Genomic DNA, 26,870 nt, shown 5'->3' with positions numbered 1-26,870 from the left:
AAAAAATAACCACATGTGGTCCTCCGTTAGGATTGGTGTCAAATGGGCGTTAAGTGTGAGGGCAAACTAGTCATTTCTCGCATGAGTTAATACCTCCAATTGTCCTCTGAGTATTAGGTATTACCAGGTGTGGTCTCCCGACTTTAAAATGACCACTAGATGTCCTACTAGTTTAAAATAATTACCACCCATGGTCCTCAGTTAGGTTTGTTGTCAAAAGGGCGTTAAGGCTGAGGACGAAGTTGTCTTTTCACCTATATTTATTTCTCTTTCGTTCATAACAATGGTATGTCTGCAACATTTTCCCCCAGATGCTTCTTCAAATCCTCCACCATCGCCTTCACGTCCAGTTTCCTGGTCACTGTCACTAGATCATTTTCTGTATCTACTTTCACCATTTTTTCTTAATCAAGCATACCGCATTCATGGAGTAAAAAAGAAAAGTGGGGTACATGTATAGGGAAACTTTGTGCCCAAGAATCAGCATAGAGAGCTACCCTGGAACATGAACAATGGAGGAAGGGTCATCCCAAGACTCCATCTTTGAGGAGAGAGAGAGCAGTTAATGGTATAATTCATAGGTGGTTCGCCAATCTTCATAGCTGTCCGTTTTCTGAAACCCACGACTTTCGCCATTGACAGCAAGAGGCCAAAGCTTCCTTCGTTGCCATTCTCGCCGAAGCAGAGTCACCTCTTGAGGCGGCATTCTGTGGGTGGAGTGATTCGCAAAACTTGTGAGGAAGAAATATAGGTGAAATGACAACTTTGCCCTCAGACTTAACACCCCTTTGACAGCAAACCTAACAGAGGACCACGGGTGGTAATTTTTTTTTAAAATAGTAGGACGTCTAGTGGTCGTTTTAAAGTCGGGGGACCACACCTGGTAATACCCTAATACTCGGAGGACCATTGGAGGTATTAACTCACTTTAATATTTACAAATCTCCCACTTAAAGTCTTAATGTGGATCTTCATCCTTTTTGCCAATTCCCTGCTGCTTGCATTCCTGTTAGGCCAATTGAGGATCTACACCATGCGAATTTATCGTTGGTAATAGGCTTTGTTAACATATCTGCCAGGTTATCTTTAGTATGAATTTTGTATATCCACACTTCCTTCTTCCACCTTTTCACGAACAAAGTGATACTGAACTCCTATGTGTTTCGTCTTGGAATGAAATGCTGGATTCTTTGTCAAGTACAAAGCGTTCTGACTGTCACAAAATAGAGTCATTTTCTCTAACTTGTGCCTGAGCTCCTCCAATAGCATTTGCAACAATATTGCCTTTTTACTAGCTTGAGTAACCGCTATATATTCTGCTTTCGTCGTTGAAGTTGCCACAATCGATTGCAACTTCGAGACCCAGCTTACTACTCTGCCAGAAAGAGTAAACACATAATCCGTGGTGGATTTATTACAATCAAGATTACCTGCATAATCTGAATCAACATAGCGTTTAATAATAAAGTCTGATCCTCCATAACACAATGCAATATCTGAGGTACCCTTGATATATCTAAGGATCCTCTTCACAGCACTCCAATGCTCTCTATCAGGATTTTCCATGTATCGACTGACCGCTCCCACTGCTTGTGTAATGTCTGGTCTAGTACAGATCATAGCAAACATTAAACTGGCCACTATTGATGCATACCGTACTCGAGACATCTCCATCCTCTCTGCTTCATTGCTATGACTCATACTCAAGGATAACTTGAAATTAATAGAAAGAGGGGTAGAAATTGGCTTACAATCTTGCATGTTGAAGCGCCACAAGATTTTCTTCAGATAATTCTACTGAGAGAGCCAAATCTTCCTATTATTTATGTTTCAGTGAATTTGCATCCCTGGAATCTTGTTTGCTGGTCGCAAGTCCTTCATTTCAAATTCCCTAGCCAGTCGAGTCTTCATTTCCGTGATACTATCATTGTTGGGGCCTACTACCAACATACCGTCAACATACAACAGTAAAATGATAAATTGATTATCGTCAAATCTCTTGTAATATGCACAAGGATTTGAGTTAAATCTGTTGTATCCAAGGCTTAGAATGAAAGAATCAAATCTCTTATACCAATATCTCGGCGCCTGTTTGAGACCGTATAGAGATTTGTTCAACTTGCATCCAAGTCCTCTTTTCCTTCTTCTTCAAAACCTTCTAGTTGGAGCATGTAAATCTCTTTTTCAAGTTCTTCGTGTAGAAACACAGTTTTCATATCCAACTGCTCAAGATACAAGTCAAACACAACACACATCACTAAGACTGCTCGAATGGTTGTATGTCGTACAACAGGAGAAAATTTCTCGTTGAAATCAACTCCTTCTTTCTGAGCAAATCCTTTCACAACTAATTGAGCACGATACCGTTCCACTTGATTATTGCTATCTCGTTTGATCTTACAGACCCATTTATTTCTAATAGCCTTCCTTTCTTGTGGTAATGGGACAAGTTCCCATGTTTTATTCTTATGGAGAGCTTCGATTTCTTCTTTCATAGCCTCACGGTGAGTTAATGGTACACCATCTTCTATTAGTAGACAGTATGCAACATTTACCTCCATAGAATAATCTAAGTGCCAAGCTGGTTGTCTCCTCTCCCGAGTTGATCGTCGAACTTCTGAAGTTGAAGACTCAGCTTGATCTTGTTCATCATGCTCTATTGTTGCTTCAAGGGAAACTGGAATTTCTTCTTCCTTCCTTCCCTCAACTTGTACTGTAGTTGTTACTGGTTTCTCCTTCCCAGTGCTATCACTTTCTTGTACCTTGTCTTTTACAAATACAACATCCCTACTGATGATAACCTTGTGGGCAATGGGATCCCACAGGCGATACCCCTTCACTCCATCAGCATACCCCAAGAAAACACATTTTCTTGGTTTTGGATCAAGTTTTGATGTTTCTTGAGTGTTGTATATCACATATGCCGGACTCCCAAATGTATGTAACTAAGAATAACTAGATGGCTTACCAGTCCACATTTCCATTGGCATTTTTAGAGCAATTGCGGTTGATGGTGATCGATTGATCACATAACAGGCGGTTTTGACTGCTCCAGCCCAAAATGATTTTGCCAAATTTACAGTCCTCAACATTGCCCTTGTTCTTTCCAATAAGGTTCTGTTCATCCGCTCTGCCACTCCATTTTGTTGTGAAGTATATGCCACCGTGAACTGTCGTTTGATACCTTCTTGTAGACAGAATTTATTAAATTCATTATTAGTATATTCTCCTCCATTATCTGACCTCAAACACTTGATTCTTTTCTCGGATTCAAGTTCCACACGCACTTTGAAGGCTTTGAAAACTTCAAATACATCCACCTTCCGCTTGATTAGATACACCAACATCTCCTAGAGTAGTCGTTAATGAAGGATAAAAAATACTTCGCACCTCCTAGGGATATAACTGGTGCTTGCCAAACATCGGAGTGGATTAGCTCCAAGATAACTTTGCTTTTTTGCTTTAGAGCTCTCGAACTTCAATCTATGCTGCTTACCTGTAACACAATGCTCACAAAAAGGTAATGAAACCTTTTTTTAGCCCTGGAAGAAGATGTTGATCCGCAAGAATCTTTAGACCTCGTTCCGACATGTGACCAAGTTTTTGGTGCCACATCATCGTTGGTTCCTCTATAAGATTGTCTGATTCAATAACTGCTTCTCCTTGTACTTGTGTTTCTTCTTTAAGCATGTATAGATTGACTGCTATCTTTTCGGATTTCATCACAACAAGCGCTTCCTTTGTTACTTTGATGATCCCATCTTGAATGTGAATTTTACATTCACGGCAATCTAATTTTTCTAGAGACAATAGATTTTTCTTCAGGCCCTTCACGTGTTGTACCTCTTGGATAGTGCGAACCGTACCATCAATCATTTTTAGTTTAATAGTACCAATACCAGCAATCTCTAAGGCATGATCATCTCCCATGAATTCTGATCCTCCAGAGACAGGTTCATATTCATGAAACCATTGTTTCGGTGAGGTCATATGCCATGTTGCTCCTAAGTTCATGAGCTAGACATCAGCTAGACTTTTCCTGCCTTCAACAATTGTTGCTGCTTCGCCGAATAAAACTTTGCCTCCATCCGATGTATTCACAACACATCCCTGAGCATTTGATGTCTCGGGATTTTTGCCTTTGTCCCCATCCTTCTTGAGCTGCCAGCACTCACTCTTGTAGTGTCCCTTTTTGCCACAGTGAAAACACTTGACATTATCCTTACCCCTCAATTTTGATCTACCTTGGTTGTGACTCCCACTGGAGCAAGGCTCCGTTGTTCTTCCTCTTGTCATTGTCAACGCTTGAGTTTGATGTGAGATTCCAACTTTATCTTCTTTGTTTTTGCGCCGACTTTCTTCTTCAAGAACTGTAGCTGCAATATCATCAAAGACAAGTACATCCTTATTGTTGACTAGATTGATAATGAGTTGATCATATGAATCTGGTAAACTTTGGAGTAAGATTTTAACACGTTCATTCACTTCTATTTTATAACTCAACACATTGAGAGTGTTGATGTGCTTGGTTACTGAGGATGTCTCCATCATCTTGAGAGTGTATAACTTTCTCTTCAAGAAGATTTTGTTATTCAATGATTTGGCCTCATACAAATTTACGAGAGTATCCCATACCTCTTTTGTCGTACCTTTTTCTGTCACACTTGACAAAACTTCATTAGCAAGTGCTAAGTGCAGATTGGCAATAGCGTTGCTATCCATTTCTGTCTACTTGGCATAGTCAGTGAAATTGGCTGGTCTTTCTCCAATTGCTGCTACGCAGTTATCTTTTCTGAGAACTGCTTTCATTCTCATTTTCCACAATGAGAAATTGTTCCCTTTGAACTTTTCAATCTCATACTTTGTCGCCATTGTAAGTGGTGTTCTTGATTCAAATCTTGAACAATATATCTATGAACCAACCTGAGGCTCTAATACCACTTGTTAGGATCGAAACGGTTCACAACACCAAAATACAATAGCAACTTAGATTGGAAATAATGAGAATATTTCTAGTGTAAGATTTAAAATAAATCATACACAGAATAAGGCAATTTGAAGAAGAATTTTCTGTATTGACAAAAGGATATTACAATAGAAATTACAAATATAACTCTCTATTTTCACTCTCTGTATTTTGCTATACTACTCACTGTATCTCGAATGGGATGAATAAATCTGATGGGATGATTTACAATGAAAGGAATTGCCTATTTATAGCAAACCATGTGCCTAGAAATTTCCGAGCAATTAATGCTATTCTTCTCTTGCAAGAAAAAAAAAAAAAAAAAAAACTTAGCCTTGGCTTTTTCCCTTACACAAACCTTAGCCCAAAGTTTTCCCTTTAGGAGAAACCTATGCCCAAGCTTTTCCCCAAGCAAAACCTATGCCTAAGGAATTCCCCTTTCACAAACTTCTGCCCAATCTTTTAATGCAACAATAAATCCCTAGAGATTTGCAAGGCAAAGAATGAAAATCTACTCCTTCAGATTTTCCCCTTACTCAAACCTATGCCCAAGCAAACCTCATCCCATAGATTTACTCCTCCAAAACCTTAGCCCAAGGTTTTGCTATTCTAAACCTCTGCCCATTTTCACATTTGACTTATATTTACAAATGAGTTAATTCCACCAGAGGTCCATTGTCTTTGGTGACAATTCCAAATTTAGTCCCAGACTATCGTTTTTGCCATTTAACATCCCAGGCTATAATATTTTAGACACCTAAGGTCCAAATGTACCCTTTCTTAAAATAAGCTTTTACTAGAAAAGTCATGGGAAGGACCTTAGGTGTCCAAAATATGATAGTTTGGGATGTTAAATGACAAAAACGATAATCTGAGACTAAATTTGGAACTGCCATCAAAGACAAGGGACCTCTGGCGGAATTAACTCTTTACAAATGGTGCAAACAATTGGGGGGTTTGTGTGTATGTGTTGTCGGCTGTGTGCATAACAATGCAATATTACCCGTAGGAGTGCGATAGTTTGTGCAAAGAAATTGAAGTTGGAAACTGGAGGGTGGGGGGGGGGGGGGGGGGGGGGGGTTGTGCGTATGTGATGTTGACAGTGTACACAAACATATAATTGGGCCGTCCAGGAGTGGGGAATTATGTGTAAATAGGTTGAAGTTCGAAATTGGTGAGCGTGAAGTGTGTGCAAATGCGTAATTACATGTATAGATCAGTGTGTATGAACTACATGGTAAGGGTATGCACTGCATTCAGAATGGTAACAAGTTTCACAGACTTGTGTGTAAAAACATTGTATGCATGAACACTTGGCAAAACACGATGTGCAAGTAGAGCGACATGTGGGTGCAACGCACTGTAATATCCCCACGTTATAACCAACCTTAGGTGATTGCAAAAGCAAATTGAATGGTAGAATGTGTATGAAGGGGAGTGGGTATATGAAGAGTATGGTGGGGGGATTGCGTTCTAGTTGTTCGAAGGTACGTGCTAGACTGTATCAACCCTTGTGCAAGTTTGATAACAATGTACGTGTGTCATATATGTCAAATTTTCAAGATCATGAGTGGACTGACAAGTAAGTGCAACGCCCACCAGTTTCGAACATCAATAGTTTTGCACCTACTTTCCCACTCCTAGACGGCCTAATTACACATTTGTGCACACTGCCGGCATCACATACGCACAACCCCCACCCTCCAATTTCCAACTTTAATTTGTTTGCACGCACTATCGCGCTCCTGTGGGCACTATTGCACTATTATGCACATGGCCGAAAATACATACGCACAAGTGCACAACCCCTCAACTCTTCGCACCATTGTCGTTCCAAATATCAAAAGTTGGAAAACATAAATAAATAAACTCACCAGAATTTGTGTCTTCCATTGATGTGTTCTCCGGTACGACCATCATTTTTTGTCTGCGATTGAAATCAGTGTTTTTTTTTTTTTTTTTTTTTTTTTTGTTTTTTTTTTTGGAGACCTACTATATGATTATAATTCCTATAATTATGGAAATGAGTGTTTTTGTGTTTTTGGAGACCTACCATGATTATAATTCTTATAATTATGGAAATTATTGCTTGGCAATTATAATCCAATAAAACAAGAAACCAAATTACTATCTCACCCCTATACATTAATTATTTCATAATTTAATTGGGAAATAGAAACAAATCTTGACTACTAATTTATATTGATTAGATGCTTATGATGCAATCTCATGATCTCATTTACAAGGGTGGTCTCACAAGATATAGGGGATGGTTCTCTCTCTCTCTCTCTCTCTCTCTCTCTCTCTCTCTCTCTCTCTCTCTCACACACACACACACACACACATACACACACACACACACACACAAAAGATATGGTTCATGTGCGAATTGAAGGAACTCCCAGGTGAAAAATGGGGTGAGATCTGATCCGTTGATCATATCTTACCGTGCAAAGATAATATTTGAAAATTATGCACCCATGTGTCTAAACTTACACCTTACGTTCTAAAGTTATGCACCCAACGAAGGAAAATAATGCACCCAAAGAAAAAAGTAAAATTCACTAGAAGATAAACCATGCATGCAAAGAAGGAACAATATGCATCCAAAGAAGGAACAATATGCGCCCAAAGAAGAAATAATATGCACCAAACGAAGGAAAATAATGCACCCAAAGAAAATAGTAAATATTCACTAGAAGATAAATCATGCACACGAAGAAGGAACAATATGCACCAAAACAATCAACAATATGCACCCAAAGAATGAAAATAATGCACCCAAAGAAAAAAGTAAATATTCACTAGAAGATAAACCATGCTCTTGAAGAAGGAACAATAGGCACCCAAATAAGGAAAGTAATTCACCCAAAGAGAAAAGTAAATATTTACTAGAAGATAAACCATACTCTCGAAGAAGGAACAATATGCACTCAAAGAAAAAAAAAAATTGAACTTCCTAATTTAACCCCATTTTTATGATCTCTAACCCTCCGTGCGAACCAACATGGGTACTCCAGGGTATTGGAACCCCGGTGGGTCTATTTGATTAATCCTAAATTAAGAAAGTGTAGCCAACAGGATTCGAACTTGCGTCCTATGAGATAACAACACAAGAACCAACTACCAATGCCACTTAAGATATCATGTATTAGAAGGTAGGATGCTCTATTTACTCGTGTGGAAATCGGAGGCATCCAGGTAATGGGGGAGAAACATGTATGGCCAAGAATGGAGGCAAATTTGAGTTATATATATATATATATATATATATATATATATATATATATATATATATATATATATATATATATATATATATATATATATATATATATATATATAGGGAAGGGATCAGGTGCGGGTGGTGCTTCCCGTGCGGTTGTGCGGGTGGACTCTCATTAAGCATTACACTGGAGCACTTTAAGTACACAATACATGCACATTAAACACACAAACAAAATACATTTAGAACACAAACTCACGTACCTTAAGCACAAAACTCACACATCTTAAGCACAATCCTCACGCACCTTAAACACAAAACTCACGCAGATTAAGCACAAAAATACATGCACCTTAAGCTTTAACAACTCACATTAAGTGTGTGGTACACACTCACGCACATTAAGTACAAAACTCACGCACCTTAAGCACAAGACTCATGCACCTTAAGCACAAAACTCACGCACATTAAGCACAAAACTCATGCGCTTTAAAGTTTCAACAACAACTCACAATAATTACACACTCACGCACTCTAAGCACACAACTCACGCACCTTACACACAAGACTCACTAACCTTAAGTACAAAACTCATGCACATTAAGCACTACACACTAACACACATTAAGCACAAACCTCACGCACCTTAAGCACAAAACTCACGCACATTAAGTACAAAACTCATGCACATTAATCACCCGCACAACCGCACGGGAAGCATTCACCCGCACTGGAACTTAAACATATATATATATATATATATATATATATATAGGGAAGGGTTCATGTGCAGATATAGCTTCCCGTGCGGTTAGATCTGAACCGTTGATCAAATCTAAATCAACGGCTCAAATCAATGAAAATTTAAAAAAAAACACGTGTTTGGAAGAAATCCACGCACCTTAAGTGTTAGATCTTAAGCACAAACTCATGCACATTAAGTACAAAACTCATACACATTAATCACCTGCACAACCGCACGGGAAGCATTCACCCGCACTGGAACTTAAACATATATATATATATATATATATATATATATATATATGTGTGTGTGTGTGTGTGTGTGTGTGTGTGTGTGTGTGTGTGTGCGCGCGCGCTTAATGTGTGTTAGTGTGTAGTGCTTAATGTGCATGAGTTTTGTACTTAAGGTTCGTGAGTCTTGTGTGTATGGTGCGTGAGTTGTGTGCTTAGAGTGCGTGAGTGTGTAATTATTATGAGTTGTTGTTGAAACTTTAAAGCGCATGAGTTTTGTGCTTAATGTGCGTGAGTTTTGTGCTTAAGGTGCATGAGTCTTGTGCTTAAGGTGCGTGAGTTTTGTACTTAATGTGCGTGAGTGTGTACTTAATGTGAGTTGTTAAAACTTAAGGTGCATGTATTTTTGTGCTTAATCTGCGTGAGTTTTGTGTTTAAAGTGCGTGAGGGTTGTGCTTAAGATGCGTGAGTTTTGTAGGTGCGTGGGTTTGTGTTCTTAAGGTGTTTTGTTTGTGTGCTTAATGTGCGTGTGTTTGTGTACTTAAAGTGCGTCAGTTTAATGCTTAGTGTGCGTCCAACCGCACAACCACACGGGAAGCCCCCTCCCACACCTGAACCCTTTCATATATATATATATATATATATATATATATATATATATATATATATATATATATATATATATATATGTTGTGTTAATGCTATGCTACGACACCATTGCCCTTCTTAGCATGCTATCACTAAATCATTTGTGACTTTTTATGAAGTAGCTAACTTATACATTAGACTTAAGATTTATCATGAAGTATACATGTGGATTTTTGAATTGTATTTTTCTAGGTTTTGCGCTAGACTTATGTATTGGTAACGAATTTTGTTTCATTATGTTATTAATGAATTATGGATTATTTATGCTATGAATGAATGTGTGATAAGTATATATATTTTTTGAAGATGTTCTTTTTATTGTTCTATTACTAAGAAGAAAATATGAGGCTTTTGAGTGATTAATAACGTTATTTTTAATATCATTTAAACATATTTGTTGACGGAGGACAAAAAATGATCATGCTACAATAATGCTAGAACAAATGATGATGTTTTGAAAAAAGGAATAAAAGTGGAATAACACATAAATTGATGACCAAGAAAACAAAAAAATAATTAACACTTAGAATTGAATAGACCCAAACACCCTTCTTTTCAATGCCATTTAAACGGTTTTGTTAACGGAGGACAAAAAATAATCATGTCACAATTATACTAGGACTAAAGGTAATTTTTTTTTTTTTAAAAAAGACTAAAATTTGAATGATACATATAAATCTAGGATAAAAATAGAATTAACTCTTTAATAATCATGTCACATTATTTCCTTTTAATTACATAATAATTTTCACTTTAGGATACATTTTCATTGTATTAGACTCTTTTATTTTATTTTTAAAAATTATTTTTTAGTGACATTTCATTCTTTTATTATCCCTGCTAAAGTTGATCAATTCACCAAAAATCAATAAATAGATGGGAATATATTTTCTGTATTTAATGAATAATGTCTGAGAGTACATGGAGCGAATATATAGAGATGCTAGATAGAATCCTAGTCTAACACAAAAAATATAGTCCTAGTCTAATATGAATAATAGAGTCCTAATACCCCCCCTCAAGCACAAGTTTGGTCAGCCAAAATATTGAGCTTGGAACGGAGTAAATTAAAACGTACAAACGAAATAGCTAAGGATATAAACCGTCTCAGCAAGGTTTCCATTTAGGAAAGCATTGTGAATGTCTAACTGTCGAATAGTCCATCCACGGGAAATAGCTAAGGATAAGAGAAGTCGTACCGTAGTCGGTTTAACCACGGGACTAAAAGTCTCAAAGAAATCCTCACCAGCAACCTGATTGAATCCCTTAGCAACTAATCGAGCCTTGTAACGCTCAACCGAACCATCAGCTTTTCTCTTGGTTCTAAATACCCACTTGCAGCCAACCACATTCATACCTGATTTAAAAGGAACGAGCCGCCATGTATTGTTGTGCACCAAGGCATTAAATTCCAAATCCATTGCATCCCGCCATTCGGGAAATTTGACCGCTTGAGTAAAACATGTAGGCTCAGTAGTGACATCAGTGGATAGAGCAACATGATCATGCGGCCTCAAGCTCCGCGTATTCATCCCGTGAGACTGAACGGGTGAGGTAACGGGACGAGATCGACCACGGGGTCGACCTCCCGGCCGAGCAGGTGGCTGGTCCGTGACTGTCCGCTCGGACTCGGTCACGGACGGCTCGGCAGAGGCGGGTTGATCACGGTGCTGGTCGGACCTGACTACGGGCGCGGTAGGATGATCATCAAAGGCCGAGACAGTACTCGGCTTACCACGAGACACAACCGACGCAACACCCCATGGCTCCGGGCGTGGTGCGGGTACCTGCGAGTGAACAGAAGCAACAAAAGGAAAGACAGTCTCATCGAATCGCACATGGCGACAGATAAAAACCTTGTTAGTATTACAGCACGTTTGGTTCACAGAATGAATTTTGAGGTAATAGGAATGCTATTCCATAAGGAATAAAATAGGCAAGGAATAGAATATGATTTGTTTTCTATTATTTGGTTCACGGAATGAATAGACTTTAGGAATTATATTACAGTGTTTGGTTGATTTAAGAAATAGAAATGAAATATTTTTCAAAAGACATAAATAACCTTATAAAAATATGTTATGGTGGCGATGGTGACGGTGGTGGTGGCGGTGGTAGTGGTGGTGCTAGGGTGGTAGTGGTGGTGGTGGCGGTGGCAGTGGTGGGGGCGACGGTGGTGGTGTTGACGGTGACGGTTGTGGTAGTGGTGGTGGGGGCAGCGACGGTTGTGGCGGCGGTGGTGGTGGTGGTGGCGGTGCTGCTGCTGTGTGGTGGTTCTGGTGGCGGTGGCGGCGGTGGCAGTGGTTGTCATGGTGATGGGGGTGGTGGCGGTGACGGTGTTGGTAATGGTGGTGGTGGCGGTGGCAGTGGTGGGGGTGGCGGCGTTGGTGGGGGCGGTGACGGTTGTGGCGGTGGTGGTGGTGGTGGCGGCGGCGGCGATAGTGGTGATGGTAGCGGCGGCGGCAGCGGTGATGGTGGTGGTGGTGGCGGCGGCGGTGATGGTGGTGGTGGCGGTGATGGTGGTGGTGGTGGCGGCGGCGAAGATGGTGGTGGTGGCGGCGATGGTGGTGGCGGCGACGACGGTGGTGAAATAGGATAAATTTATATATATGATTAAAAAATTAGGTTAAAGAAAGGGGTAAAAAAAGAAATAGATTCTAAAATCTATTCCTGAGCGTTCAGTAATAGGCTAATACCAGGGGGGGGGGGGCCCTAGTAATTGCTATTACCTTATTTGAGGTAATAGGCTATTACCAGGAATATTATTCCTGGTAATAGAAATGGTTACCAAACAACGGAATAGGCCTATTACTGGGAATGCTATGCCATTCCCGGCCTATTCCGTGAACCAAACGGGTCATTAGTGTCTAAACAACGATAGCCACGAAAAGATGGGGGATATCCTAAAAAGACACAAGGAGACAACCGAAATTGTAGTTTGTTGCGATTATAGGGACGCAGGTTAAGAAAACATACACCCCAAAACACGCAAGTATGAATAAGAGGGAGGAGACCGATGCAAGAAATAATGAGGAGATTTATCAGATAAGACACGAGTGGACATTTTATTAATGAGATACACAGCAAATTCGAAGGCATAATCCCAGAAACGAGACGGAACAGAGGACTGGGCCATTAGCGCCAGTCTTGTTTCGACAACATGGCGATGCTTGTGTTCTACTCTGCCGTTTTGTTCATGAGTATACGCACAAGACTTCCTGTGACGAATACCCAACGAAGCGAGAGTCGAACCAAGCATTTTGTATTCTCCCCCTAAATCAGACTGAAAAGATAGAATTTTACGAGTGAATGAACGTTCAACAAGTGACCGAAACTTATCAAATATCGCATACAAATCAGACTTAGCCCGCATAGGATTATACCACATGTAACGAGTGTAATTATCCACAAATACTATAAAATATTTAAAGCCATTTGCAGAAAGTATCGGCGCAGGGCACCAAATATCCGAATATATTAATTCTAAAGGATGTGAACTAGTAGATTCAACACGCGATAAAGTAAAACGAGATGACTTGCCAATTGATAAGAGGAACAAATATTGGGCAGATCACTGGGATTAAAAGAACTAAGACTAGACGAGCCTAAAATTTGACGCAAGACCCGAGAGTGTGGATGCCCAAGCCGCATATGCCAAACGAAAGAGGATCGTGCAGCAACAAAAGTAGCAGGAGCCTGACGCGAGGTAGGCCAGGCATATAAACCCCCAGACGCATGCCCCTTAAACAGAGTGTTCCTGGTTGTAATGTCCTTCACAAAGAAACACAAAGGGTGAAACTCGAAAAAGACATTATTTTCTTTAGCAAAACGTTGAACATATAATAACGAAGAAGATAAACCAGGAACATGCAAGACATCAGACATACGAAACGATCTAGAATTAGTGGCTAACGAAGTAGAACCAACAGTAACAATAGGCAAACCTGTACCATTGCCGACCCGAAGTTTCTCCAGACCATCATACGTAGTAGAGGACGTCAATAAGGTGGGATCAGGAGTGGCATGATTTGTGGCCCCAGTGTCGGGAAACCACTGATGAGAGTCATCCATAGAACCTTCAACACCAGAAACGGCGACATTTGCCTGAGGATCCGGATCAGGAGTGAAACGATGCCAACATGTCGTAGCAATATGCCCTTGCTTGTTGCAAAGTTGACATTGAGGGCTCGAGTTGGACCGCCCCCCGTCACGGCCACCGCGGCCGCCACCTCCTCGGTTCTACGGACTGCCACCGCGACCACCGCGTCCTCCGCGGCTCACGGCCAAGGCTGCCGGTGCGCCGAGAGCCGCACCGTCATCCGAACAGATCCATTCCTGCCAAACAAGAAAATCCGCAACCTCCGGGAGGGGAACGGGAGCACCGCGGGCTAGGGTTGCCACCAATGGTCGGAACTCCGGGCGTAAACCGCGAAACACGTATAAGTTCTGATCATCCAACTCAACATGACGACTGGCGAGAGCCAATTCATCAATCAACATCTGGGCACGACCAAGGTAATCAAATATGGAGGAATCACCTTGACGGAGCCCCTGTAGTTCGCCGAGAAGCCGGAGTGCACGAGAGCGGGTAGACGAACCTAGGGTTTGTTCGATTACATGCCAAAGCTGCTGCGAGGTGTCCTTGCCGACAGCAAAGCGAAGAGTCTCCTCGGATAAAGATGAGTTTGTCTTGCCGGCGCCACGCGAGCTGCCGTGTCGGGAGATCGGAAACCATCGCCGGGGCGCTGTCCGTGGTTGATGCAAGCGCCGGCGATGTCGTCGGAAAGGGTGTAGAACCATCAATAAAGCCTAGAAGCCCTTGGCCTTCAAGAAACGGAAGCATCTGAGTCCGCTAGAATAGATAATTCCGGGAGGTCAACTTTAACGAAACAAAGTGATGAGCCGATGAGAGGCTACCACTCGCAGGCATCGTAGGAATCTCGGTAACAGTCCGTTAAGAGGAACCACGAACAGAGCCGTCATTAACACCGATATTTTCTATGGAAAAACCTCGCTGATACCAGATGAGAATATATTTTCTATATTTAATGAATAATGTCCGAGAGTACAGGGAGCGAATATATAGAGATGCTAGATAGAATTCTAGTCTAACACGAATAATATAGTCCTAGTATAATATGAATAATAGAGTCCTAATAAAATATAAAGTACTTTCATTTTCATTAAACTTTATTGATAATATTTGATCAAGCGATGAATGTATAATATAATTTTATGTGAAAAACAATATTTGTTTGATCATATACTATCAATTATAATGTAAATAAAAAGAGTTTATAATGTCTAACACTATACTATATATAAAAACAAAACCCTGAACTTTAAATTCCTGCCCAATTCCTAGAAAATCTCTCTTTCTAAAAAAATATATTGGTTTCTATTTTCCTATTCGTACTATAATATAATTCTAGGTTAAAATTTCAATTCTAATATTATAAAATAGTGTAATACAATTACTATTCTAATTTATACTATATATAAAAAAAAAAATCTTGAACTTTAACTTAATGGAAAATGTGAAAGGTAAATTAAAAATGGAAATGAAATATTTCAACAATAATGTTCTACATCATCAAGTAAAGGTAAATTAAAAATGGAAAGGAAATATTTCAATAATAATATTATACATCATCAATAGTAAAGACATATTTTAAACAATAGTAAAGGTAAATTAAAAATGGAACAACAAATATTTCAATAATAATATTATACATAACCAATTAAAAATGGATCAGAAATTTGGTAAAAATATCAATACATATGATATTCTAATTGACTATTTGACTGGAAAAAAAATTGGATGAAAATGAATATGATATTACTAATTGACTGAAAATATAAAAGAAAATGTATATTAATAATTGACTGCAAATAAAAAATGATTCATAATTAACTAAAATGAAAAAAAGAAATGATAAGATCATTGCATTTTAACTAAAAATGGAACGGAAATTAAAAATTAGACGAAAATATTTCAATAATAATATTCTACATCATCAATAGTAAATTCACATTTTAAACAATAGTAAAGGTAAATTAAAAATGGAACGGAAATATTTCAATAATAATATTCTACATCATCAATTAAAAATGGAACGAAAATTATGTAAAAATATCACTGCATTTGATATTCTAATTGACTAGTTGTCTGAAAATAAAAAAGAATAATTGGTTGAAAATGAATATGATATTACTAATTGACTAATAATTATTATGGTAATTAAGCTAAACAAGGATCGTTGGATTTATTTTTATAATAATTACAATTAAATTATTTATCCTTTCTTCTCCTATTTATTTTAGTAATAATATAATTACATAAAGAGTAAATACCGGCGGAGGTCCTCTGACTTTGGTGACACTGCCACTTTTAGTCCTCAACTTTTAAATCAACCACTTTTAGTACTCTTACTTTTTGTTTCTAGCCATATATGGTCCTTTCGTTAAACTTGACCGTCTAATGCCGTTTTCTAAAAGATAATTCAGTCGTTTCATAATTAATTTATTAATTATTATGTTTAATTTCCTCATCAGAATAGTCAAACAATGGTTTCCACCCAGCTATGAACGTGTACAAAACCAGCTCATGAATCAAAATGTCGTACAAAAGCTGGTACGAAGGTTGTGCCAAAACGACGTCGGGATATGTCGGTATGACTCGGCAAACATAATAATTAATAAATTAATTATGAAAGGACTGAATTATCCTTGAGAAAACGACATTAAATGGTCAAGTTTAACGGGAGGACCATAGATGGCTAGAAACAAAAGTAAGAGGACTAAGAGTGGTTGATTTTAAAATTGAGGACTAAAAGTGGCAGTGCCACCAAACTCAGAGGACCTCCGTTGGTATTTACTCTTACATAAATTATATTATATATCGATTTTTTAAAGATGATTGCAGACAAATGAGTAATATATTATTCAATTAATTGAGTGATACTTTTGCACTAATCTTATAATCAAATAAAGGTACATTTTCAAATATTAGAATTGTTTATAATTTCATCTTTAATTTTATTGTCTAATATATAATAAAAAAAATTTATTTGTGCATCGCATGGGTAATTGGGCAATTATTTGCAAGGGTTTGAGTGAAAACATGTTGATAGCCGAAGAGTTGGCGTATGACAAAGAATCGTTGAAGACGGAGCATGAAACATTGGTAACAAAATTGACCGACGAGCAAAAGAATGTTTATGATGAATGAACGGAGCAAGAATGGGACACATGAAGGAACCAAAGTTCTTATCCATCGAATGTCTCTCACTCCTTCTGATACGAGATTGTCCATCAAGTTCCAGCGTAAACAATTCCCATTGATGCTTGCATATGCCATGACTATCAACAAAAGCCAAGGTCAAACACTAACTCACGTTGGGTTATTGCAAAAAAAATCAGTCTTTAATCACAGACAATTGTACGTACCTTTCTCCTGAGTCACCATCCCGATGGCCTGAAGGTGTTAGCTCTTGACGAGGATGGATAAAATTGTGTTGCGACTACCACTGTCATTTACAAAGAGGTTTTCAATAATGTGCAAATACAATCGATGTTATTTATTATTATTATTATTATTATTATTATTATTATTATTATTATTATTATTATTATTATTATTATTATTATTATTATTATTATTATTATTATTTTCAAAATGACAAAATTGTTATATATCTAGACAAAAATATATCATCTATACAAATGAATTAGGATAACAATTGATTATTATAACTAACTTGTTAGATAACGAGTACATTTGCCCAATGTATAAAAATCCTAAACAATGATATATAAAATTTCTAAAGTTACAGCACCGCATGCGTACATCTACAAATTACGTATTAATTTGAGCAATTATTTGCTCGAATTCAAGTAATAATAACATCAACAAACATAAACGATCCAAACCATATATTAAATTGCACTATATAATATTTGTTGTTATCATTTAAATAATTTTATATCGATCTAAATATTTGTAATATATTATAACAAATCCATTCCGTGCATCGCATGGTGAAAATACTAGTATATCAATAATAGTATTTACAGCATCAATTAAAAATAGAACGAAAATTAGGTAAAAATATCACTGCATTTGATATTCTAATGACTAATTAACTGAAAATAAAAAAAAATAATTGGCTGAAAATGAATATGATATTACTAATTGACTGAAAATATAAAAGGATCACTAATTGAGTGACATTCTACCATTACATATTTTCATTCGAGTAACCCGTCCTGATGAACTGAAGGTGTTAGCTCTAGACGAGGATGGACTCGTCTACAAAAGAGGTTTCAATAATGTGTAAATATAATCGGTGATATTATGTTTTTTTTTTTAAAAAAAATAAAAAAATTGCTATATATCTAGACAAAAAATATATCTTCCATACAAATGAATTAAGATAACAATTCACTCTTATAACCAAGTTGTTAGAGAACGAGCATACTTGTCTAATTTATGAAAATACTAAACAATGATAAATAAAATTTTCAAAGTTATAGCACCGCATGCGTACATTTAGACATTAGCTATTAATTTGAGCAATTCTTTGCACAAATTCAAGCAATGATAACATCAAAATACATAAACGATCCAACCATATCTTTAATTGCACTATATAATATTTGATGTTCCAATTTAAATAATTATATATTTAAATATTTTTAATATATTACAACAAATTTATTCCGTGTATCGCACGAGTCAAAATACTAGTTTTAATTAAAGTCTAAACGAATTGACTTTGCTATCTTCTGCTCCAGACACTGCACTCTCTATCACCATGGACCCACACGGTCACACTTCAAATTCTTATAACTAATTTTTCCATAATAAAAATATAAATAAAATAAATTTATATGTATATATATATTCCCTCCTGGATCCTCGTTTTAATATCCATTTCTTTCCTCAAACCTCATTCCATTCCTCTGTTCTTTCTCCTTTCTCGACAGCATTCCTCGTCACCGATAAAAATGGAGATCGCCGGAGGAAAGAACAAAACGAAAACGAGGTTTCCTCCGACGCGAGGGCAAGTCAAGAAGAAGATACTAAAGGCTGTCGGGAGATCACTGCGTTCTGCCCTGTCGGCGGTGGCCGGAAAATTTAGAACTCGCAGGGGAAGTAATGAGGAGTCTCTGAGCTCTGATTCTGTTGCCGGAGCAGAGAATCTGAGTACATAGAAAGATACAAACTCCTACAATGTCTGCCAGACAGGTTGACAATTATATAAGCAAAAAAAAAAAAAAAATTTAAAAAGGTTTTTATTATTCTAGGAATATTGGTAAGGGTATTCATAATGTTTTATATTTGTTGCTAATTTTCGTCGGTAATTTTTGTTCCGAAATGTATTTCACTACAACAAAGTACACTATATGTTGCCCCACTATGTATTTCTTAAATTAAATAATTTTTTAGCATTTTTGTGTCTACATCTTTAACGCTCTTTATTTTTGTCTTTATATGTAAAATTACCATCTGACTACATTGAAGAATAGTTGTAATGGTCTTAAATTGGGTCATATTTTCATTCATTTTCTTGTCGTTTAATTGAGAGATCAACGAACCTGTTAGCTCACACACTAGTCAGAGTTACAAGTTTTTAGTTCTGGGACTCTAATCTCCCCATTTGTATTCGTTTATTTCTAGCTCCTTTGACTTATTAATATATTCTATATTTTCTTTTTTTTTTTAAAAAAAAAATGTAAATTAACAAAGAAAGTGACATTATATATGCATTTAGTTTGAGATTGAATTATACTTTTTAAGTTTACTTGGCTTGGTTCATGATTAGCCAAATGTGCTATATTTGATGGAAATAATTACTCCAACAAAGACAGTAATTCTAGAAGATAAAAGAAATGTTTGATTCTCACTATTACTTTCTTGTTTAGTACAACAATTGTGTGTTTGTAAAATACAAGAACATGCTTATTGGGATAAAATACACAATTTTTATACTTAAAATTTTTCTAATGATACTTAGAGCAACAATTGACTAGCCACAATCTTGAGTTATTTCAAAATTCTTTCTCATAAAAAGAATTCATTTGTCACTTGAACTACCCCGTTGGATTTTTATATCCTTCAGAATTGAGCTCTAACCATGTCAACCTTGGGATCAACCTTTGGCCTATTTTGGGTTGCCAGTGCTAGCCCTAGGGCCCATGCACAGGGACCTCAAAATTTGGAGGTATGCTTTTATAAAAATACATTATTATATGTGTATAGTTCATGTGTTGTGGCCTGTGTATAAAGAAGTCAAGAAGGCCTAGAATTCTAGTGCCTAACATACATAGAATTATAGTCCTATACATTATAGGAATTGAAGTCATATCCTCAAAACAAAATTGTACGGACGGAGTGTCCTAAGCTTCAAACTAAAAACACCAAATCGAGTGTGCAGAATATTTTGGGAAATGTCTCACCCAAATTCACTAACCGTGTGGGGCCTAAAATAAGCTAGGAATTTTTATTTTTTTTTAATAAGAGCTAGGAAACTTTTGTTTTCTTGTTAAGTCAAATCACCTGTTTTATCCCTCGCAAAAACAACATTAATTCTCATGCAATATAATCTTAAGGGGTGTATTTAATCATGACTTTTATAGAGTTTTAAAGATTTTTATGAACTTTAAAAGTTTGGAGGTATTCAATTCAAATTTTTAGGGAGTTTTTAAAAGTCAGGCGGTATTCAATTAAGATTTTTAAAGAGTCTTTAAAAGTGAGTGATATTTGATTAAGACTTTTAAAGAGTTTTTAAAAGTCATTCAGTATTCGAAAAGTTATGAATTTTTGTAGACTTTTTACTTGTATGACTTTACTTTTCGTTCTCAAATATAAATAATTCAAATCCAACCATCAATCCCAAGATCTCAAAATTTTCTTTCTATCAGCTCTGAATGTTTCTCTTTCCCTATTTAAACTTTATAAACCTTATACCTAAATTTAATAAATTACTTTTTTCATTATTCTATATTTTCTTCAGACCTAAACTCTACCCAGTTTTTCTCTCTCCTAAACATTACAATCTCCCTCTAAACATTCGAAATAATATTATGTTTACTTTATTATTATTGCTTGTTTATTTTTATTTTTATTGTTTCTATGAATTTTTTTATCCCTAACTTCTAAACGTTTTCTCCGAATTTTTCTCCCTAACTTCTAGACTCTCTCTAATTCTCCCTAAATACATGAAAAAAGCAAATTTTTTCATCTATCACCGTCAAATTTTACTATATATATATATATATATATATATATATATATATATATATATATATATATATATATATATATTATTTAATTTTTTTAATTTATGGAACTAGTAATTATATTTTTAAATATTTTACTTAACAATTCTTCTACTATAAATTTTAGTGTTCAATATTGTTATAAATTTCTTGTGAAATACTTTTTCTTTTTTGATACTTATTAATAGTATATAAGTAATTAGTATATAATTCTGACCATATTATGGATAAAAATAATAATGCTGAAAATGTTGATGTGGGTGAAGAACTATATACTAAGAAGAAATGATATATTATAATTTATAAATGATAAGAATTGAAATGATTGAAAGTTTGTAAGGATGTATTCAATTTATAATTTTAATTACTTTTGTAGATTTTTTAAAATAAAAAATTTGTTAAAAGTTTATAAATGTTTCTTGTATAGACTTTTACAGAGTATTACAAAATTTTAAAAAGTCAATCAAAATTTATTAAAATTCATCATTTTAAAAGTCTTTAAAAATTTACAAAAGTCAGGATTAAATACACCCCTTGAATGAATATTAATGGGGATCAGATAATGGGTCCACCTTAAGATGACAAATTCGAGGAAAAACGAGATTCAGGTTTGTAATAAATATGACTTTCTTTTTGTGTGGTTATAAATATATAAAATAAATAATAAAATATTTATTATATGGCATCAATATATAAGCTAGGAGCTTATAGCTTATTTTAAACTACTAATAAGCTATAAGCTCTGTTTGGTAATGTTCCCAAAATAAGCTCCTAGCTTAAAATAAGAGCTTATTTTGGAACGCTACTTTAGAAAACGTTTCAAAATAAGCCACTAACTTCCTAACTTTTTTTCCATCTTTACCCTTATTATTTTAAAGTAATGACATATTTTAACCTTATGAATTAAAACTCTTTCTCTTCCCCTATCCCAACTTTCACGTCAATCTCTTCCTTAGTCTTGACTCCTGCTAAACAATTATATTGAAACTTTAGCTTATTATTATTAGTATTATTATTATTATTATTATTATTATTATTATTATTATTATTATTATTATTATTATTAATGTTATTATGGAGATGAAGGGGATTCGCAACAATATTGCTACTTCATTATGGGATGCTAGATCATGATTATGCTAATAGTTTTATTTTAAAAAGTGTTTACTTTTTTTGGAAGACGAAATGTTAAATTTTAATATGTAAACAAACTAATTTAAATTTTATGAAGATGTCCTTTTTAGTCTTTTTACACTTATCAGCTTATCAAAAAGTTAATTTTACCAAACACTTTCAATCATAACAGCTAGCTTAACAGCTCTTCAATTTTCAGTTCCGAGCTTATAGCTTTTCAGCTTTTAGCTCCTTTTCAGCTATCAGCTTCTAGCTTATAGCTTTTCAGCTAGGTTTGCCAAACAGAGCCTATATATACTCCCATTTTATATTTCTATTTCCATTTTCTACTCCTTATAATGTGGCATGCTTTGATTATTTAGGGAGTGTTTGGTAAGTAACTGTTAGCTGTTAGTTGATTGAGTTACTGAGTTTGAGTAGCTGATAATATTAGCTGATTGTAGAAAGATGTTTGGTAAATTAACTCTTAGCTGATAGCTGATTACATGCAAAATGACTTTCTCAAAAAGCTAATTAAAAAAATTGTTTTGGGTAAATTTTTGAATTTTAGCATTTCGGAGCAATTAGTTGTTACAAGCTAATTAATCAAACACTTATATTAAATGTTTAATTAAGTCAAACAACTAATAGTGGTCAAATAAGTTAAAATTGACAGATAAGCTAACTATGTTATCAAACAGGGCCTGATTATAATAGGGGGTCATGATATTTATCAATTTAGTTTTTATCTTCCAATAAAATTTAAACACAAGTGAGAGTAAAAGTTGATAATATGTTTTTAGAGTCGAAGTATAATTTTTAATATATAAAATAGTCAATAAAAAATTAACATTCAAAATGTTACTTGAAAAGTGAAATTCTGTTCAACATCATCATTTTGTTTATCCACACAAGTTTCTTTTATAATGAATTTATTAAGAGTACCCTTTTGAGAATTAGTTAGTTGTTCTATTTGTCTTTTTTTTTTTTTTTTTTTTTTTTTTTTTTTTTTTTTTTTTTTTTTAATTTTTATGAATCTCAAACTCAAATAAATATTTTTTAGAAGAAATAATTACAAGATATAAAATGGATAAATGACAGTTGATGAATAGAGCAAACCAAACTTTTGATTTTAATGGTACTCAATGATCATACAAGAAATTAAATTATACTTTAATTTCACTTGTCTCAAAAATTATTAGGGACAGTTATTTAATTAATAATTTTAAATTTTTAAATAAAAATAAAGAATTAAAATACTTAATTTACATGCTTTGAAAGTTTAAAGATTTCCTTTTGTTATTTTATTGGTTTAATAGGATTATAAAGGCACGAATAACGTACAAGCCTCGTAATCGTTAATTAGTTAGGTTTAAAAGTCACAAAACTAAATTTGACAAATTTGACATTGGGAAGTAAAAGTTAAAATTCGTTAACCTAACAATTTTGGACAATGAATGAGTGCACTATACTAATGCAACTTTAATGTCAATTGAAAGCTAGGTACCATGCCATTATAATGAATGGACTAGAAGTATAATTAACATGTACATTTGAGGGGAGTGGGGCAATCATTATACCATGAATCAAGGTGTATCACTTGACATAGACTACATTTTTAATATATTTTTAGGTATAATTTTAATACACCAAAATTTGTTTTTATAATATACATTATTTGAATACTGAATGTTTATTATAGAATATTTAGTTCACAAATAATGTATTTTTAATATAATGTAAATGAACTTTTATTTATGGTTCATATAACTGTATAACTACCGGGGTTATTGTTGACCGATTTTCTATACAAATCCCATTAGTTGACAAAAAGACTTTCTTTCTTACTTTTCTATTTGGGGCGAAAAGAAATTGGTTCCCACTTTCGTCTTTTTTTCCTTTGAAAGAACCCACTTTCGTCTTGTTCACTTAGCTTTCTTCCACTGCTTGTAATTTTTCAGTTAAATCTTCACAGGTGTTAATTAAGTTAAACTTGGACGAAATTCACGAACTCAAGTCTTGAAACTATAAAAAAAAAAGAATTTTCAAAATAAAAGAAAAAAGAAACTATAAAAAGACAAAACAATCAGTAGTCCCATATATCCACTTCGTAGTTTGTGTCGTCAGAGAATCCAAAACCGCGTCTGTGAGACGGTGTTAGTGTTCGTCAGAGCAGACAAATACAATTGGAAGGTAAAAATTAATATGAGACCCCGTCTTACAGATTTTTGTATGTGAAACAAGTCGAGTCAAGATTAAATGTAATACTTATAATAATAAATGTAATATTAAATTAAGAATAAAATTTTTGTTGAAAAAATAGTATTAAAATGACATTTTAAGTGGTTATTTTGTGATACAATTATTAGCGGGGTTCATTTTTGATTTGGGTCGAATCAAAGTGGATTCGGATTCTTCGTAGTGAGACGAAGAGATTGATATATTGTACGCTCAAAACAGATAATGGGTGAATGAGATATTGATCCTCAAAGTAGACTTATTGAGTTGGAAAAATGAAGGGAAAAAGTGTGATTTTGTCCCACATTGATTTGGAAAGAAGGTTTGTCCCACTATTTATACAAGAGTCTTTTAGAGGCTTATTGAATAGTATAACATAGATGTTCTCTCTTGTGTGCAAGGGGTGTAAATAACTATTAATTTGAATTTTAAATTTGAATTTATGTCCCACAAAATGGCCTTGCTGTTTCAGATGTTAGAAGGCTAGGATTAATGGCCTTGTCGCTATTGCTCTAGTTCGCCGGGTTTGTTCGTTTAGGTGCTCAAATGTTGAATAGTAGTACGTTTTATCCTGGGAAGCCTAGGCCACAACGCTCAGATGTTAGAAGGCTAGGATTAATGGCCTTGTCGCTATTGCTCTAGTTCGCCGGGTTTGTTCGTTTAGGTGCTCAAATGTTGAATAGTAGTACGTTTTATCCTGGGAAGCCTAGGCCACAACGCTCCTAGCACCTTTGGGAGGTGGCAAATAAGGTTTTATCCTGGGAAGCCTGGGCCACAACGCTCCTAACACCTTAAGGGGGTGGCAAATAAGGTTTTAAGGAAAAATGGCACTTGTTGGTTGGAATTGTAATATGGAAGATTACAATTCCATTTTGGTTGATATATATATATATATATATATATATATATATATATATATATATATATATATATATATATATATATATATATAGGGTTGAGTTCAAATGAAGACAACAATATATAGAAGACTGTGAGGACAAATAATGGGCACACAACAAATCAATATCAGGCACACAATTTAATACATAATGGCACACAGGAATACATGTAAACATCAGGTTTCGAACCCAGGCTCTATTAATTAACAAATCTATGCGCGCGACATACAAACTGTGGCACACGACTTCATTCGGCCATGCACACGATATACAGGCTAATGGCACACAATACATTTGTCCTCACAGTCCTCTATAATATACTTGTCCTCATTTGACACTACAAGAAAAATGCACATAGACAACACTAGAAAGACAACGGTTTTTAACAAAAGTGTTATCATTTGTATAAAAGACAACAGTTTGGTCCAAAACTGTTGTCTTTGATGCAACACTTTTGTCAAAGACAACGGTTTTTACTTAACTGTTGTTATAAGTGTGTTGTCTTTGTGCAATTTGAGAAAAGACAACACTTCAACAACAACGGTTTTTAGAAACCGTTGTCTATGTGCGTTTTTTTTTTTTTTTAATTTAAGACAACGATTTTATTTAACCGTTGTCTTTGATATGTTGTCTTTAAGTGTACTTGAATAAACAACACTATAAAGACAACGGTTTTTTAAAACTGTTGTCTTTGCACATTATTATTTTTTAAAAGACAACAGTTTTATTTAACCGTTGTCATTTGTGTGTTGTCTTTAATAGCACTTGAATACACAACACTACAACGACAACGGTTTTATAAAACCGTTGTCGTTGCGTGTTCTTTATTGCTTTAAGACAACGGTTTTATTTAACCGTTGTCTTTGGTATGTTGTCTTTAAGCGTACTTGAATACACAACACTATAAAGACAGCAGTTATAAAAAACCGTTGTCTTTGCACAATATTATTTTATAAAAGACAACGAATTTATTTAACCGTTGTCATTTGTGTGTTGTCTTTAATAGCACTTGAATACACAATACTACAAGGACAACGGTTTTATAAAACCGTTGTCGTTGCACAATCTATTTTTAATTGAAGACAACAGTTTTATTTAGCCGTTGTCTTTAAGCGTACTTGAATACACAACACTACAAAGACAACGGTTATTTATAACCGTTGTCTTTGCGCATTATTATTTTATAAAAGACAACAGTTGTATAAAATAAAGAAAAGGATGTTACTAGCAAGAGTCAAACCTATAACTTCTAACATAACAAACAAAGCTTAACCAACTAAGCAACACCAACCCTTATGTTTTAAAGCGCAACATCTTGTATATAACCGAGTTACTTCTGTGTTGTCTCTGAAAACCAAGACAACAGTTTTATAAGAAATGCCTCCAAGAAGAATAAAACTCGAGACCTCTAACATAACAACCAATTAAGGCTAAACCCACCAAGCCACATCAACCCTTATGTATTTAAGCGCAACAACTAGGATATAACCGGGCTGCTTCTGTGTTGTCTTTGAGAACCAAG

General features: G+C 35.3%; 1 long non-coding RNA gene across 1 annotated transcript; it reads left to right on the top strand.

Moving 5' to 3' along the window:
• The first annotated feature begins 3,112 nt into the window (after window positions 1–3,112).
• LOC109172901 lies at window positions 3,113–25,877 on the top strand. The gene is made up of 3 exons (XR_002052809.1): window positions 3,113–3,190; window positions 9,353–9,358; window positions 25,867–25,877. It is a non-coding gene; the product is annotated as an uncharacterized LOC109172901 (long non-coding RNA).
• The last annotated feature ends 993 nt before the right edge of the window (window positions 25,878–26,870 follow it).

This window comes from Ipomoea nil, unplaced genomic scaffold (assembly GCF_001879475.1).
Source record: "Ipomoea nil cultivar Tokyo-kokei standard unplaced genomic scaffold, Asagao_1.1 scaffold0146, whole genome shotgun sequence".
Taxonomy (NCBI): Eukaryota; Viridiplantae; Streptophyta; class Magnoliopsida; order Solanales; family Convolvulaceae; genus Ipomoea; species Ipomoea nil.
This window is presented reverse-complemented; position numbering and strand designations above follow the sequence as displayed.